The 19054-nt window shown below is 40.1% G+C and overlaps 1 protein-coding gene across 1 annotated transcript in view; it reads right to left on the bottom strand.

Annotated features, from left to right (window-relative positions):
- Positions 1-18123, bottom strand: part of LOC134224404 (uncharacterized) — an 81136-nt gene extending 63013 nt beyond the window's left edge. The window contains exon 1 of the mRNA XM_062703734.1: positions 18100-18123. The gene's annotated coding sequence lies outside the window, so the exon portion shown is untranslated. The remainder of the gene's footprint in view (positions 1-18099) is intronic.
- Between the last annotated feature and the right edge of the window lie 931 nt (positions 18124-19054).

The raw sequence follows: 19054 nt of genomic DNA on the forward strand, positions 1-19054 counted from the left end.
GGACAACCCAGGATGTTTGTTGAGCAGATTCTCCCTCCATTACTTAGGAAGAAAAAAAAACACCTAATTTAAGTTTTGACGAAGTTTTACCTAACAAATACTTTTGTGTTTTATTTCTATTTTTTATAATTGGGACATTTAATATTATTAAAAAAATATTGATTTTTAGGGCTTTGGTGCTAATGGGAGTATTTCGGAATCATTCAACAAAGTAAAAAATCCGAATAGAAGGAAGATGGGTTTTGCCCACTGACAACCATAGGTTGTCATGTAGTGCTGTCAGAAACATTGATAATAGCTATACATGTAGACGAGGAATCGGAAAGAATAAAATTTGGCTTTTTTACACCCTTACACGATAAGCTTTTCAATTTCGAGCCCGACAAAATCGGACCCCGCTGTGGTTCAGTAAATTTCAGAACTGAGGTTAGTCGAGATCTGTCCTGGCCACGTCCTTGCAAATGCTGATGAAGGGGAAGGATGGTTAGTTGGACACATACTTAAAAAAGATGCAGAGAACTCGACGACCTCTCATAGATGCCACGGGAGTTTTTGGGATTGTGTGGAAGGTTATAACAGTAGGAATCGTTTTGATAGAAAGTGAAACACAGAAAGAACTAAGATAGAAATACAAAGTAGGAAAGGAACTAGTCTGAAATTGGACCCACGACCTCCTGCTTATAAAGCAGAAGCGATAGCCACTAGACCACCGAGCTCGTCAGTAAATTTCAGAACTGAAATTAGGCAGAAAATTTGGTTTATTTTTAATTTTTGGCTAAATATTTACCGTATTTCAGCAACTGAAATGTCACTTTTACTGGGATTTCGGCAAAAATCATGTTTGCTAAAACTCGGCGGTGCCCAGCTCGTCAAAAAAATTTTTTCTAAGAAAATTATTTTGAGCTTTTTAGTGGAATGTCTTCACTTGTCATAAGACGAGTTTGTACAGTCCCATTTAATTCCACCACTTGATTGTACCTTGACAGTAACGTATTTCGACCTCAACAGTAAGGTCGTCTTCAGTGTCTCGTACTTGACTCGACTGACCTACTCAGGACTAGGCTACAACGATGAATCAATCGACTGTGCAAGCCATTTCGATAATTGAAAAAAAAAATCGGCAATGAGCATTGACGTACTCAACATCCCTGGATCGATCAGGAGGAACATACAGCGCGCACAGAAACAGATTACGGTCACCAAGCTGGATTGTCATCCAAGTCTGCTCAAAAATTACCCAAGCGATATTCGCACGCTTCGTGCTTTCAAGCCGATTTTTGCTGACACCAATACTCCACTACTTGTGGATCTACGACTGATGTTTCGGCAACGATCGCAGCGAATAACTTCGTAGTCCGAACCGAACACCTGACTAAAGCCGACTTACAAGCAATGACCTTGTAACAATAGTTGAAGACTGCAAGTCGACAATCTTCGACAGGAGTTAATTGTAATTCTAACATTTTGGTAATACAGCATTGAGGTGTGCGGCTGATCAAGGTTCTAAAGAGAGTATTAGCTGATTTCAAAATCAAATACATAACGCCTATTTGAGAAAAAGAAGTTTTTAGATTTGATTGCCGTTTGTTGTTTAGTGATTGGGACGGTGATGGCTCACAGCTGTGATGAAAATTTCATTTAATATTCAACAATAGGAAACGTTGAGAAGAACGTGAAAACACAGATAGAACATAGATTGAGCAACAAAATAGTAAACTGATATGCCTGGGATTGACTCCACGACCTCCGGTATATAAAGAACAAGCGATAGTCATTAGTCTAGAGACACGCCAGCAAAAACCGATATCAAAATAAATTCGAGGACGTAAATGGGGGCGGATCGACCAGGTATTGCGAAAGAGCAGATGTGTAAATGCTGGATTAACCAGGTCGGTAGGACATCGCAGCAGAATCAGGACCAGGGGATCATGGTGATGAAGTTTCAACAGGGAAATAATAAAGGAGATCGTTTAAAAAATGACCTGTGTTCAGAATAATATCAGCGGAGGCCGATTTTTATACAAAATGGTCAACTTTGACAAGCTGTTACTTTGTACCCCAATGACCGGCTGAGATAAAATTTTGGTACACTACACTGTCGTTATACGCATAACTGTCCCATGTACATAGGAAATCCCAGCAAACATGGGATAACTATGCGTATGACGGCTGTGCAAATATATTGAAATTTCCAAATTGAAATGAAATTTGAACTATTTTTAAAAAAAATTATACTTTGTATATGAAGATTTCAACACATTTGTAGTTCACTGCCAAAATTTCATCTCGATCGGTCATTTAGGTACAAAGTAACAGCTTGTCAAATATGGCAATTTGGTATGAAAATCGGACTCCGCTCTTATTATTCTGAACACAGGTGTATGTACCTCTAGAGATGCTCTGGACCCCTGAGTGAGTGACATCAAAGGGAATGTTTTGACATTCGGAAATAAGTTGTAGCTATTGTGTAACGATGAAAAATATGCGTACTTTTGGCAACTATGTGGATAGAGGCGAATAGACATAGAGTGTAATAGGAGACATATCTGTGATAAATGACACAATTGTTCAAGGGATATTTAAGGTTTGGATTTTACAACGTTGCATTTTTGTTAATAATTTTTTATAGTTAAATAATTACAGGCTGTCTCTAAAATTTTAAGTGCACTGCACGGACGAGCATTATCGATTTCACACTGCATAAAAATTGGAAAACAACAAGACCACTAACTGACAAAATTGATATTTACAGGCCTGGTAGTTTTCTAACTTTCATGACGAACAGAAGAGAAAAAGATTCCCTATTGAACCGATACCAGTTAACATTGTTCCCTCTTGTAAATGTCAGGATAAACACAACTAGCACAAGCGATTGTCAGAAATTGAAACAGAACAGGACAATAATCGTCTGTCGCGCTTTAATCGAAATAACCAGATCTTGAAGTATTTTTCTATAAAAAATATATTAGTTGTGTAAATTTAGACAAAACACAGCCATTTGTTGGCATGATTTCAGTTTTGCCTTTCATATATACAAATATTTAATCGTAGTTTGAGTTCGCAACATACATCTTATTATATTTGTTGCAAATACAATTAAACGCAACAGTGTTTTTTCCTTTGGAGATAGTGCCAAAGAAATTATCGCTAGTTTCTTTTGTTGCTTTTTTATATCTGGTTCTAATGAAAAATTAGATAGGGTTGAAGATAGGGTGAGCAACACCAGAAAGAAAGTTTCAAAATAACTGGAATGCACAATATGTTCGTCCGGCTGGGATATACATGGTTGTAAAGTGTAGACCCCTAATCAAGGACTACTTAATTATGTAGTAATCTAGCGCGATCTCTAAATTGGTATTAGTAAAAGTGTGTTTAATGGAGTTCCATACCACTACGTAAAAAAAACTCTAGAACGCATATTTTCTTCCGCAATGACCTTCATATTTATTCATCATTTTCAAGACGTCATATTACATCTTTTATGCTACGACTAAGGACATAGAGTTGACAGAATATTTTAGTATCATAATATTAATGTAGGTTGGCTCAAAGCCTTTAAATTTCTATTGCGTTAAGATATACTACAGCACATAAGTCTGTGAAGAGGGCAAATTTGCACTCAATGAATATTTACTAACCATATACAGCGTAATAGCTCAAGCACATTCGACACACGAAATGGATCAGTATGACCTTACTATATGAATTTAGTGTCCTACAAAAGAAGCTCATAGGAATTACGGGAGAAAATAATCGAAATCTAAGCTTTATACAGCTATGTGTGTAATTGATGGTAATGTCGATCAGAGAAAGCACAGCTATTGCAAATTGTTTTGTCACTATCATGCATTTGAATGATGAGAAATCACAAATATAAGGTATGACTTAATTTCTAAGAAACATAAGTAAAACTAGTTCTTGCTTTTTTTTTAAGTTGATATAATAAACTTAAAAGTTTCATGATTGAATATCTGACTCAATTCCAACTTAAAAGATTTTATAAAAGTATTTTCGTAGCGTAAAGTAAACAGAACTCAAATTATGTACTGATAATAACCAAGGTAAAGTAAAATATGGAATCAACATTCAAAATGGGAAAATCATGAGCAAAAGCATTTAGTGTTGATACATTTTTGATTTAGTAAGGATTATTACGCATTCGTACTCTACCTCGGTTGTTATGTACTATTGAGTTATATGAAGGAACGTAGAGAGCAGCCTTTGCTCGTCCATGATCCTCTGCCACTCGGACGATCAGTGGTTGAATACCACCTTGTGGTATTACATTGTTCAATGCTGATATCGCCTCCTGGGCTTCTTCTCTTTTATTGAACCTTAAAAAAAAACAAAAAAAAAATGTCTATGTGATTCTTTCTTCTAATGTGTATATTCTGTTTACAAACCTAACGAAAGCTACACCACGCGGAAAGCCAGTCAGTTTATCTCTCAAGATATTCTTTTGTACTATGGTACCGTATTTACCAAAAATAATATCTAACTGTTCGTCAGTTATTGTTCGTGGAAGATTTGTGATATAGAGATTTGTTTCCTTGATGTCGTCGCTCTGTGGCCTTGCATATGAAACCTTTAATCGCTTGTTCCGAACCGAGTAACCGTTCAAACACCTGATAGCACGTTGTGCCGCATCTTCGGACAAGAAGTTAACGAAACCGAATCCGTAACTGTATCCAGTCTGTGGAATAGTAAACAAAAAATGACTTTATTTAATGCTTGTAAATTGTAACTGGTATTTACTAATATAAAGAGACGATAACTGAGAGGGTGAGAAGATCATTGGAGGAGAGGATCTGAAAGAGGGATGGTAACAACCAGTGGTGCAATTTATCAACAATGCCTGCTGAGTGTGATTCTTTTGTTTTGTATTTTTCTCTGCTCCTCTTTGCCTATGACGGTGCCTTTCAGTCAGAACGACAAAGCAGGAGTAGCTTAGCAAACTCGGTTTGCCAACAGCGGGCTGAAGCTGATGATCATGCGGCACAAATTTCCTGTCATTATCTTTCAAGTGATAGTATTCACCCATGCATTTATATAGGGCCGTCGCATTCACACAGCAGCGAGTGAACTGAATAGACTGTCAGTGCGGGCTGCATGTGCAATGAGAAGAGAGGTCTTTTGTTTACTTTATCTTTGATTGTTGCTGCTAACCATTTTCAGTTTTCACTGCTAGGAAGTGAGTGTGAAGAGGAAATGGTTCAATATCCAACAAATTTCAGTCACTGAGATTGATAATTCGCACCACTGGTAACAACACCAAAAGAAAACTAGTTTTCCAATTCATGAGCATGACCGTGCATTTCGTGATCGACCAGAACAATCGCAATTGCACAGGGAACCAATGGATGGAAGCATGGGATTTGCTCTCCAACCTCAATGTGCACAGTCCGAGAAGCTCTAGTATTTTGGATAGTCGATAACGGCGCTGGCCACATCCTCACGGTCATCGGGGATGGGAAGGAATTGATGATGCAGTCACTCGCCCACTGCAAGCCGAGAACACCTCTGCACTGGCCACAAGTTCCTGCGGAATTTTATTGGAATCTTGGGGTTAAGGTTTTATGGCAGAGGTTCGCGTCTCGGTTAACGGGTTGCCAATGTTATAGTTATGAAAGGGTGGTGTATTAGTATTCTAATTGGATGCCGGAAACGAACATTTTCGCTCATTTCGAATTCTAACAGTTACCTGCTAGAACTAGTCAAGTTGTAGGGATAGAAGATGGAAACGGTATGAAAGCCTATTTCCAGTCCTAGCGATTGCTAAAACATGAGGAATATATGAAAGATTCAAAGTAGGAGGAATGAGACGGGCCTAGGATTGAACCCACGACCTCCTGCGTATGAGGCAGAAGCGGTAGCCATATGACCACCAAGCCCGTTTTTAGAAAACTAGTTTTCCAATTCAACACCTAAACCCTATGACATGAGGAAATGAATATTGAAGATGAATCGATGGTTTGACGGCAGTAAATGGTTTGCAAACTTATATTGTCTTCTTCTTATCGTTATAATTATACGCCAATGAGGCTTGGTGTTTATCAGCAGAGATCTCGTAGAAGCCGTAAGTATTCATCAATCGATGTCTATGATTTATAATTCACAACTAGATATCGAATGCTGAGATCCATCAACGATGCCATCAAAACCCAGGGGCCTCATTGCGCATCTCCTTTCGACAGCTTTTTCGTATGACAGGTACGCAATGCCACCCGAACGAAATTCTATCGAGTGGAACATGTTTCGCATCACGGCTTTCGATTCGATCTCGAAAACGACTTATCGTTCGAGGAGGTACAATCATATCGAGAAGTTTTGGCATTATTGATACTCGATAGCACACTGGAAAACGACTCAAGTCGAATGGAAACAGTTTGTCACCTTTATAGCTTTCGAACGTTGGTCTAGACTTATTCATTAGCGCTTACTGAAAGTTTTAAATTATATTTGTTATTATGTCCCAATGTGAAGAGAATGAATGTTCTATTATTGTATTGTGCCTTGAAACAAAATGCTTCAACATGGCAAAATGTTTCCACGTGGCGGCAAAATTTTCAAATAGATTTTTTTCTTCTGGCGCTTATTTTTCGTTGCGTCTAAAAATAGGCGGAGGAGTAGTTTTTTTATGCGCGGTACAATATCTTGAAGGAAATAATGTCATTAGTATACATACTTTTATAGTTTCCAGACAATATGCTATCTCTTATAATTATTCCGAAATCCGCTTAAAAACGACTTCAACAAAAATAGGTTTTCCGCAGTCTTCATTTATTTTTTGAAGATTTCAAAAAGCCGCGATAAAAACTTCTGGAGTAAATCCGCGTATAAACGTGTATATCCCAAGATCCACGAAAAAAAGTTGCGTGAAATAAAAAATGCGCAAAAGGCGACCCAATTGCGTTTCATTAGAACACATAGAATCATTGAAGTAATTTATTATTGAATCTTTCTTTAGCTTTAAATTATTTAGTTCAAAATTTAATCTTTGCCCTTTGGCATAATTATTAACATTCAATTTATTTTGTCGCTTCTGCAACTGCTCAATAAATAATTCTAAATTTGCTTGTATATAAATTAACTGCCGATTCGATTCGAGATGCACAATGCCACCCCAGATATCAGGATAAATTCGAGAGGGTAAATGGAGGTGGATCGGCCGCACATTATGAAAAAGCGGGGACAAAATCTGCAAGCAAATGCTATACTGCAATCCGGCCGGACTTTGCATCAGAGGCACACCCAGGGGATAATGGCGACGAAGCCTCAATAAAAAAAATTAAGGAAGTGAATAGGAATCTGATCTGTGTCCAGGTCAAGGCTAAAGCAACAGCCCAGAATGGAGACTTTTTACGTTGGCCCTAGGAGTGTTCAGGTCCAATGATAATTTGCAACCGCTGAATCACTTTGCAGTTGTTGATCAGCACCACTTCCGTTTGTGAGCCAGCCGTAGCTTGAATCCATGACTTATCCAGGTTTCTACAGCATCGGTAGTCTCCGCCTCCAGCATTTCCACCTTTTCCAGCAACTCATCGGTTATCATTAGGACGACATCATCCGCGAATCCGTAAATCTTCACGCGAAGGCAACTTCAGTGTTAGCGCCCAGTTGTACATCACGTCCCACGGCGTTGGGCGTAGTATGGACCTTTGTGGAACGCCGGCCGTAGCCCTTATCGACTTCTGCCCCGAATTCGTATCGAAGACCAGAATCCGGTTCTGGAAGTAGCTCCTAAGGATTTTACATACGAAGTTGGGGTTCCGCATTCGATGCTGGATTCCCCGGCGCAAAGTAACCATCTACTAAACACTTCTGCAGCATCATCTTGCCATTAAGCCGTCCACGCCGATCTTCAGCCTGTCCGGACACATTTCCGCTGGACCCTGAACTTCGTTGTTACGCCCCGATAAGCGTTGGCCGAAGGATCAGCGTAAGCTTCTCTGAACAACTCCTTGAAGCAGTTGGACGTGCTAACTTTAATCTCCCGTTTGAATACCGCCCTAGCTTCATGGAAGATTATCTTACGCTTCTCTTTGTTTGTTTCGGACTTTGCAGCAGGAAAATTGGCAGGAGTTTCGTTCCATCAATTCGTCCTTAGACCGCAAGCGCTAGCGTTCCCGTCAGCTGTTCTAAATCATTAGGGGTCGTACACTAATTACGTAAGCACTTATGGGGGGAGGGTCTCCCGTTACGCTGGGATATGGATACTCTGAAGTAGTGCGTAACGGTGTAAATCCGGTCATATCGCCAGGCTCGGTACAAAACTGAAGCTGACAATATGACGTCCCTAACCCCGAATTCCAAGGTGTCAGGCGACCCGTCCCGAGGGGATGAATGGAGGGTGAAACAATTAGCCAGGCAGTTAACGGAGCCTGTAATGCTTGGTAGACACCTTTTCGTGCTGCATTTCGGAGAAAGACCTACCACACTGTGCTCTAGTTCTTACTATTCTTGTAATACTTATGAGTGATGGTCGGAAGAGTATGGAACGACTATAATTTGCTTTTAGATGACCCACCTTTTGCTCCTTTTGGATGGAGTCAATGGAGTAAATTATAAACACGTAACTCAATCTTAGGTTGGTTTCGAAGCCGACGACATGAATCTCCAAGCTCCAGAGCGCTGATTAATTAGGAAAGAAGCGGATACGAATTTGGTGGATCTGCTGAACCCTCTGACTGATTAGAGCTCTGTGTAAAGGTGAGATTCAGAAATGCCAAACGCAATGAAATCAGAGATCTGTACAAAAACGAATTCAGAACTCATAAGAAGAAGCAAAAATATGTTTGAACTACAGTACCGATGCATGGTCAAAATCAGTATTATCTCACTTATTGTTGAGCCGAAACTGATTGAGGGGCGCGCCTTTGAGAGTTGGTATAAGCCATTTCTCGAAGGGTATAAATAGCGGTACCTTAATCTAAAGAGGCCTTACATTAAGTTTGAGAAATATCTGAATAAAAAACGACTTCTTCATTTCTTCTTAATAGAAATGGAGCAGAAAGACATGCACTAAACAAATGACACGGGTATACTACAAAAGTTCAATGAAATGGACGCAGTGGTTCATCCCGAACAAAAAAAAATGGGGGAAGGGCATTTCCTTACGTTCCATGTAAATAAAAAAATATTTGTGTGGGAAAAATTTGACATGGGGGAAGGGAGTTTAAAAAACCCAGAAAACCCGTTATTGCCCGTTATTCCCCTTATCGAAGTCCTTCGTCTTCCATCTTTGCCCGCTAGTCCCTATCTCTCTTCGGACCGTCAACGGTCGTGTTTCAATACTATACCGGATCGCCTGGTGGTATTGTTCGGATTTACCAGGACTGCACCTCAAACATTCTTCAGTTAGTGCTGCAGACTTCCCACTTATCTCCACACCACAAATTTATCAATGCTTACATCGTTCGTCACTAGCCAAATGGGAAAAGGTTACCAAGTTGATGCCATCTACACAGACTTGTCTGCAGCTTTCGACAAAATGAACCACGATATTGCGCTTGCTAAATTTGAAAAACTAGGCTTAAGTAGCATTACTCTCAACTGGCTTCGATCTTATTTGACTGATCGCAATATGGCTGTCAAAATCGGGGATCATGTTTCGACGCCGTTTCCGGTTAGCTCAGGCGTCTCTCAAGGTAGCCACCTCGGACCGTTTTTATGTGTACTTAATATGAACGATGTTAATTTTATCCTAAGCTGCTTAACTTTATCGTACGCTGACGACTTAAAACTTTTTTGTGTCATAAGATGCCCAAGCGATGCTACGTTTCTACAGCGGCAACTCGAGATTTTTGCAGCCTGGTGTCAGCTTAATCGGTACTCAATGTCTCTAAATGCTCCGTTGTTTCGTTGGGACGGAAGCATGTTTTATATCAACATGAATATTTTTTATATAATACTAGCATCAAGCGTGAAACGACTGTAAAAGATTTAGGCATTATGTTAGACTGCAAATTTACTTTTAAACATCATATATCGTATGTTGTGTCCAAAGCCTCATTACAATTAGGCTTTATCTAAAATTTAGAAATGTTTATTGCTTAAAACATTGTACTGTTCATTAGTCTGTCCTATATTAGAATATTCTTCAGCAGTCTGGGCACCATATTATCAAAATGATACTCCACGAATCGAATCAATTCAGCGCAAGTTCATCCGCTTTGCTCTCCGATTTCTCAATTTGCAAGATTCCTATAACCTATACCAAGATATGAGAACTAATGCATGCTTATAAGCTTGGAAACACTTACGTTTACTTACGTTTCCTAATTTACAACCCAACATACAAATTCTGCAGGGTTATATACCACATGCTATCTGACTAAGCTATTTGTAAATGGTTGTTCAGTCCCAAATAACTAGCGCAAAATAATATTACTGAACCAAATTTACCTTTACTTCTACTCTGCGCTGTTGTAGATGGAGTTACATTACCTCATTTGGCTTTATAGTCCAATTACAGTCGCCTCTCCATATCTCGATATTGAAGGGACCATCCAGATAAGGAGAGATCGAGGAATGGAAGGAAAACTGAAATGGGTATTAGATCTAAATAAAAACTCGTTGCTATGAAAAACAAAACAAATGTCATTCCTCGTTTTTATGTGTTTTTTTATTGTTCCGAGGTGGTCTAGTAGCCTAGAACTTTGAAAATATCAACAAAGGGAAAGAAAATCCCGCACAAAATATGACCAGAACGAGATAGACCATCGAGATAGGAAGGTTATCGAGATGTAGAAAGCAAAATGTATGTAAATTGAAAGGACCAAGCAAACCATCGACATATGAAGAGATATCGAGACATAGAACATCGAGATGTAGAGAGTCGACTGTAACATATGTAATTCACAACTATTTACTCCACAATATTCAATGCTAGCTTTTTCTTTTTTGGTTCCTATTTCTTCTCTCTACTTATACCAATTGATTCAAATGTTATAACAATAGATTCGGACTGATGTTCAAGAAACCGCGTGGCCAGATTGTGATTCTTCGCATACTCTCCAGTTCATGCTCTTCATGAGCGATGGACTGCAGTACATGACGTCGTTCCTGCCATCGCTGCAAAATGTACTAACAACGTCTTCGTTGCCCAATCTGACTTCCAACTTTGCCGGCACCTCCAGCAAACTATAACCTCTGGCATTGAGTCAATCTACTTTCCCACTCCACTGCCCAAGCATTGACATCGTATCTGATGATTACGATGATATTTATTTACAGGAAATATTTACCAATAGGGTTTTCAAACTGAAAAAAAAACGAACAGTGGGTAATGTCTATGACATAACCGCTAAGTGGACGTAGGGCTTGACTTGACCGTGCCTTTAAGATACATAATATGTCCAAATTTATCACATAAACTATTTTGGATAAATAATCGGCGTTGCATACCATTCCTTGACAAATCTTCTCATCAAACCGACACAGAAATCAAATCTACCTCGAACAAGAATCATCAAAAAAAATCAGGAAGTATCTGGCAACCTTCTCAGGACTGCCTGAAATAAACCACAAGTTGGCTCAGCAGGGGATGTAGACTATATCTCAGCCCTTCCACTGAAGGGCCCTCTAATCCAAAGTGCGATAGCGACTGGAGGAGAACATTATTTTAACGCTTAGAGCCTTGAAAAAGGCTGTTTGCTTCGGCTAAGTGCAAAAAGTAAGAAAACGATCTTTTCAAATAACCGCGAATTTCTAGTGGTGGTATAAAAAAGACTGAATGCTCTGCGAGCGAATGCACTTTTCTTTTATACCTTATTTTGAATCTGCTCTGCTTCCCAATTGGTGGGCCAATCAGCTAGTATCTTGTATCCCGCTTCTTTGTCAGCCAAAGCGTCATCATCATCAACGCGTTCGAGAAGGGCTTCTTCTTTTTTTACGCTTGTTGCTCGCTGCTGGCGTCTATTTCCTAACGGGACTTTTCGCTTGATACAGGCCAATAAGCCGGGCAAGCGAGCTTAAAATTGCAGTTCAGGTGAGAAGTACGTGTTCTTTTCTGAGACAACATTGTTAGTAGTAGAAGGAAGGAAACACCCGGACATGGGATTTCGAGTGATAAGATTTAGAATTGGTAACATAAGACGATCATTCAGTCACGTTCGCTTTGTGTGCGGTCAGTAGCAAACAATGTTTATCTAGATATTTCTTGATCAATGCCAAAAAATCCAACATTTGATGAAAAATCGATTGATAGTTTATTAATGTTTTAACTGTAATCGGTGTTTTCTTTATCCAAATAAGATTATGTGAGAGATTTAGACATCTTATGAATCTTTAAAGGCATGGTCAAGCGAAGTCCTTCGTCCACTTCGCGGTTAAATCAGAAAAATTATCTACTGTTAGTTTTGACGCTATTTATGAAAATCACGCATAAAATTTTATCTCTAGAATATTGGATTTGGCACCCAAGTACAATTTCTATCCCGAAGGGTATTGAAAGCATTGATATTGATCTCTATTATTGTCTCTCTGAAGAACCGTTTGTTTTTTGGACATACATGCTGCATCATGTGACTTTTCTTCAGCCTGTCTCGGCTCAGCACCGATGCCGGCCGGTCTCGGCTCGACTCTGCTGCTGCTGCGGGTCTGTAGGGTGGACTGCTGATGTGCTGGCTAGGTTTCGGATGATGATGGTCGCTTCGATGGTGACGAGCCGAAAAAGCGGTCGGTGCAGACTTCATTCCCTATTAAAAGTGCTGTTCAATCAAAGATGCAGTTGCTTCGCTTGTCCCGGTCAGAATGAAACGAAAAAATCGCGTTGCGCTATTTTATGGCTTCTCGGCAGACCCAGCGGCTGCTCATTCGCTGGTGTCTGCACCAATCAGAACGTGGTAATGGAATGATGCAAGAATTATGCGGTACCCATATTTATAGGTTCCCTTGAGCTCAATGTTTTTCATTGAAAACAGTTTCATGCCTATTGAAACAAGTTTTTCGGGTCTTATCAAGCATGGACATGAAAGGCATACTTGAAATCTGTCGATTGAGGGGCTTACCGCAGAAATTCGTCCACTGAGACGAACGCTATTAACGTTTAAAATCTTTCAACACAGCGTAACGCGGTCGATTTGAATATTTTAAAATGACATCCGGTATAGTAAAGAGAGACGTAAGTCCTACGTCAAAAATATTTGGTAGGCGTACTAGCGAACACCATCCATCATAACCGGTACCATATAGTTTTTCATGAAAAGTTCCTAATTTTGAGAAAACCCGCGTTAGATGTCTTTCGCCATATCAATTTCTGGAGGTTAACTCATGCTGGCTATTTGCGCATATACGATAGCGCCTGGCTGTGGAAGTGGCGGGTAGAAAATCAGCCACTGTCAATAATGAATCGCCTGCTCTGAGCGTAATTACAGCGGCACACTAGGAGTTAACTTTCTGAAATCAGTATGGCGAAAGGCATCTAAGGTTCGATTTCTCAAAATTAAGCACTTTCATCAAAAAAATATTTGGTAGGCATGGTAGCGGACACCTTCCTACATAATCGGTACCAAATAGTTTTTCATGAAAAGTTTCTTATTTTGAGAAAACTCGCGTTAGATGACTTTCGCCATACAAATTTCTGGCGGTTAACTCTTGCTGGCTATTTTGCGCATATACTATAGCGCCTGGATGTGACAGCGGCGGGTAGAAAATCAGCCACTGCCAATAATTCATTCATCTTGCTCAGTGTTGTCATTGATCAATGTCAATGATCGATAGTCTATTGTCACACCGCCGAGCCGCGCTTACTGTCCGGTAGGCTTCTCCTTTGTGCGGTGGCCTCGACAATGCCGGACCGAAAATGCCGATGATGCTGACGATTCTGCCTTGCTCTTGAGAAAGCTTAAGTTTGCGATTGCGTAGCTGAGAAGATGGAGCAACACTTCAAAAGTTCTGGCGATGCGGTTGCTTTGCCTGTTCTTTGCCAGATCTCAGGGTCAGATTGAGAGGAAAAAAATCGTGCTGCGCTTTTTTATGCCTTCCTGACCTAGCGAGAGCTCATTCGCTGACGTCTGCACCAATCAGAGCGTGGCAATGGAATGATGCAAGAATGATGCGGTACTCATATTTATAGGTTCTCGTGAATTCAATATTTTGCTTTGAAAACAGTTTTGGATTGAAACAAGTTTTCGGATATTATCAAGCATGAATATGAAAGGCATACTTGAAAGCTGTTGATTGAGTGGTTAACTGCAGAAAACTGTTCAATAGGGCAAAAGCTATTTACGTTTGAAATCTTTCAACACAGCGTAACGCGGTCGATTTGAAAAATTTGAAATGACACCCGGTATAGTAAAGAGAGACGTAAGTCCTACGTCAAAATTTTCCAACACATTCTTACAGTGTTGAAATATCTAAGATTTCGAAGAAAAAGAACTAATTGACAGTTTTTTTTAATTGTTTCAGGAAATTTGCGACAATGATTGTTAGCATAAAAAAATGTCGTGCGGTTGTGCATCGAACATGTTTCTAACCAATTATTTGAGGCATTGAACGGATTCTGAAATAAGCGGTTCAAAATTGTAACCAACCGTTTGTAGGTTACAATGAAACCTTTATCGGCGAACATCGACTTGATATTCTGTTCTATTAGTTTGTTAGTTTTTGTTAAAAAATCATTGTATTTAAAATGTTATTAGGGGAAAAGACGGCTTTGGCACGTTTTGTTCTATTATTGACAAGGGGGTTTTTGTCGACCAAATTTTATGAAATTTGGCCACAATATTCTTTTATATGCAAAGAATGTTTAGGCCAAATTTGAGCATAATCAGTCATAAAAAACCCCCCTGACAATAATAGAACAAAACCTGCCAAAGCCGTCATTCCCCCTAGTTATTCAGTTTAAAAAAATGTTATTTTGTTAAAACTTATTTATATAAAACTGTAATGTTATAAAAACGAACGGTCTAATTTGTGAACGACTTCAACATATTTTCCTCGGCTATTTATTATACTCGATCTCCATTATTAATTCGAAAAGCAAAAAGCTTAACTTCAAAGCTCAGCACAGACAAGCACCAGTATTCGCTCTTCTTCGAAAGAGGGAAATTTCTGAGTGGTCGTGATAATAATTTAACTTTGAGCTCCGCTCTCGTTTCTCTTGAAAATTAAACTTTGAAACCCCCACCTGAAAATTTAAATTGTGCAGTAATACGTGGCACAATGCAATACGTGCGATTTTGGGATGATCATTGTTCTTATTGTTAAACTACCGAGAATCTTTTGTTCTAGCGGTATTACGCAGTAATTTTAACAATATCTAAATTGCCAAACCAGATCTCATGACTTGAGTGCAGATTCTAGCTTAGTGCGGATGCATTATATCACCTAAAAGTTCGAAGTGATATCTAAAGATCTAGTAACTAGAAATTTCAAAAGTGCCTATTAATAAGTATTACCTTGAAGAAGTGTTACTGATAGGCCACCGATTTCGTACATTGTATTGTATACTAAGTGCGAATAACCATTGTAAATTACAAGGAACAGCCCTACAACGTAGGGTGTTTGTTTGGTTTCACACCCACGAGTATCAACGGCCCACATACAAACCACGTGCTACTGACTGCGTTGCAACTAACCACCCGGTCCGGAGAGATCCAGTGAGAGCCTCTCGTCACTGTGTACTCTCGCGGCTTTCGTTTTCTACGCTCGGAATCGAATCATACGCCTCAAAACTGCTCGAAAGCAATAACTGCAAATCTGCACAATCCTCGTTTCGGCACACTGCTGTCGCCGAGTAGATTTGGGCAGTCTTATTGGACGAAATTGCATTACCATTGGTGGCTGAACACTCTGTCACGATTGCTGGGATTCGACGAGCTCTAGAGTGGAAAAAGGTCGCAAAGCACGTTGGGATACAACACCGATCACGTGGGTTGAGATTGACACGCGCAAAGCAAACGCTTCAAAATTCTATCGCCGGGGCCCTGTTCAACGCATCGTTGGAACGACGTCGCCGGCAAGTACCTTTTGGTGGAAAATAGGTTTAAGATGGAAAGAGGCTAGCATTAGGAGATCGATGTGCACGAGAGATTGGACCAATGAAGTTTTTGAATTTTAACTCGTGCAGTGGTCCTAAAAAAGGCACACGTTTTCGCATTGGTTTCGAATCGTTACTTGAGTGGTTTTTGGTTAATGAATAATTGATCGCGGAATATTTGGATTTTCGAAATTATAGATAAAAGGGTTCTCTCGGTTTACAGGGAGGGTTTACAGGTAAGTTGGGTGATCGTTTGGGTTCAAGATTAACTGCGGTGTTTGAGCAAATAATAACTCGCCCTAGAAGAGGGTCTCTTAGCCGGGATCCCAACAGCAACAGCAGTCTTCCTTAGACTAGGAAGTGGCGCATAAGCTGCTGTTTGTGTGAGCTCAGAACGTACGTTACAAAACTTAAATTTATAGGAATAAAACCAATTAAAATCAATAAATAATCTAATCTAAAATGATAAAATAAAACGACTTGCATGCAAGAAATCGAAATCGACATTGCATTCAAATCGACACAAAACAAAAATTGTAACCCCCCGTAATGATCCGGAATGCAAGCATCGTTGCAGCGGTTTCATCATACTGGGACGGTGAATGAAGATCACCAACGAAATAGGATAGAAGGAGGAATCGGGATTGTATAAAAGGGTTGGGAGCCCAGATGTGGCTCTCTTGTATCTTTGAAACCAGCCCGGAAGAGCGACGATTGCGACAGCGACTTTTCAGATAGTCAAGTTTTCTGAACACGCGTTTCGGTAGTCCGTTAGTTAATAATGATCCTAAGGATCTAGTGATCGGACACTTAGTGAATTTTCTAATCCGGTCGATCGGGTGGCATCTGTGTGGCAGTAAACGATGTTTCTGCGGTCCGAAAGAACAAAATCGTACGTCGTGCATCCGAAGTCGAGGTGAACAATACCCAGTAAGGTTCCATGATAGTGTGTATCGGGACTAGTAGCAAAAGACGCTAGTGAAGTGACCGCCTAAAATACTGCTCGTTTCCGACCAATTTGCTTCGATCCCACCCGATCAGAAAACACTCGCGAAAACAGTGCACAAGGTACCGCTCCCCGGGCCTGCAGAATCAGTGAAACGCCAGGCCCACCGATACCCCGAGTAACACACTTGTCACATATCAGTTACTGTGACTCATATGCGACCAAATCCAGTCACATTGGAGTTGCTGTAACAAAATCGATCCAAACTGTGCTACTAGGGTACATGGGCCGAGTTGCCGACGGAAAGTTGAACTACGTGTCTTCAGCATCACCACGCCGGTACCCAAGCAGGGTCCGCGACGTTAGGCATAATGGACGTTAGCCATAACGGACGTTAGGCATCATGTACGTTAGGCATAATGGACGTTTGGCATAATTCTGCCTTCTTTATGTCATAGGCTGTTCTTTGGGTCATTTTATGCCTAACGTACATTATGCCTGTTTCCCTGTTGTCCCTTATGCCTAACGTCCATTATGCCTAACGTACTTATGCCTAACGTCCTTATGCCTAACGTCCTTATGCCTAACGTCCTTATGCCTAACGTCCTTATGCCTAACGGGGTATACCCCTTAATGAACACTAAGCTGCGAGGCGGCTCTGTCCCAGTGTGGGGATGAAATGCCGATATGAATAAGAAGAAGTAGTTCTTTGTGTTTTTGTTCGCATATCCATTGTTCGCCGATATCGAAAGGTAAGGGGCCGTACACATATTACGTAAGTACATGGGGGGGCTTGGGGGGGTTCTGCTGTTTTCTTACGCGCCATATAAATAAAAAATCATTTGTATGGGAAAAATCTTACATTGGGGGAGGGGGGTTGAAAAATCCAGAAAAATGCTTACGTAATAAGTGTACGACCCCTAAGTAGTAGGTCAGTCCACCTCATTGATTAGGATTAATCCAGAGATCGCCCAACAGAAACGACTCTGTGCAGTGCGCGTTTCGAGCCTTTGTCTGGCACCTAAAACTCCTATAGAGCAGTGGTGCTCCCTAGCTTCATCAGTCAGGAGTTGCTAGGACTTGGAAGATTCACAATCCACTCACGATGAAGAAAAAAATACGAGAAAGGCAAAACTATCAAAATATAATATGAGCATTTTTAATCACTTACCTTTACATCTCTCATTATTCGACATGTTTCGATCTGACCCATGGTAGAAAACATCGAATACATTTCACGCTCGGTCATGTCCTGCGGCAGGTAATTGACGATCAGATTTGTTCCGGCATTGTTGCTGCCGGGTCCGAAGTTCATTCCGGACAGTGAACTTGTGCTCGATGATGACGTTTGCTGTGCATTGCCGCCGAAGGTGCTACTCGATGGCATATCGCACATTCGCGGTCGCGATGAGAACGAGAAATCCGAATCCTGTCCGTATGCATAATTCGACTAGAAAATTTCAAGCAATTTGAACTTGGCAATTTAACATCAGCGACTAGAGTAAAGACGGATACTGGCTAAACCAACTTCAGTACACATTTCTATCTGATTTAGCAAATGACGTTTCGGTTTATTTGATTCGGCTTTTATTGCTGTTTTGCTGTGTTTAATATGTATCTACAAAAAGTATTGTACGTGTGATTGAGACTGAACATAAAAGCGATGGAAACCAATGAATTCAGAAAAAATAACACATAGGGAAAGTGTGAAAATGTGTAGCAGAACTTGTGTATATAACTTGTCTTGATAGTAATAAAAGGAAGATCGAAGAAATACTTGATACATGTTGCTAATTAATATTCCTTTTTTCCTCCTTATTTTTGGCTTTTCATTAATAAAATTGGTTCGAACATTACGATAGCGCAAAACAATGACGACTTTAAACGATGTTTTTATCGATTGCTGCAACATTATTATCCCTATCATACGTATCAATTTATATTTTCCTCTTTAGAAGAGATTTGCTGCCCATGACAACGTCCATGCAGTATCTAACTTAGAGCAGAATAAAAAAATAAAATAGTTGTTGTTTCTGGCATTCGCACGGTTTGAGGATTTGGTTGAGAGACTCCTAATCTTCGTCAGCATCATAAACTACAATACGTAGATATACATATGTATGGAA

The sequence above is a fragment of the Armigeres subalbatus genome, chromosome 3 (genome assembly GCF_024139115.2).
Source record: "Armigeres subalbatus isolate Guangzhou_Male chromosome 3, GZ_Asu_2, whole genome shotgun sequence".
Classification (NCBI taxonomy): domain Eukaryota; kingdom Metazoa; phylum Arthropoda; class Insecta; order Diptera; family Culicidae; genus Armigeres; species Armigeres subalbatus.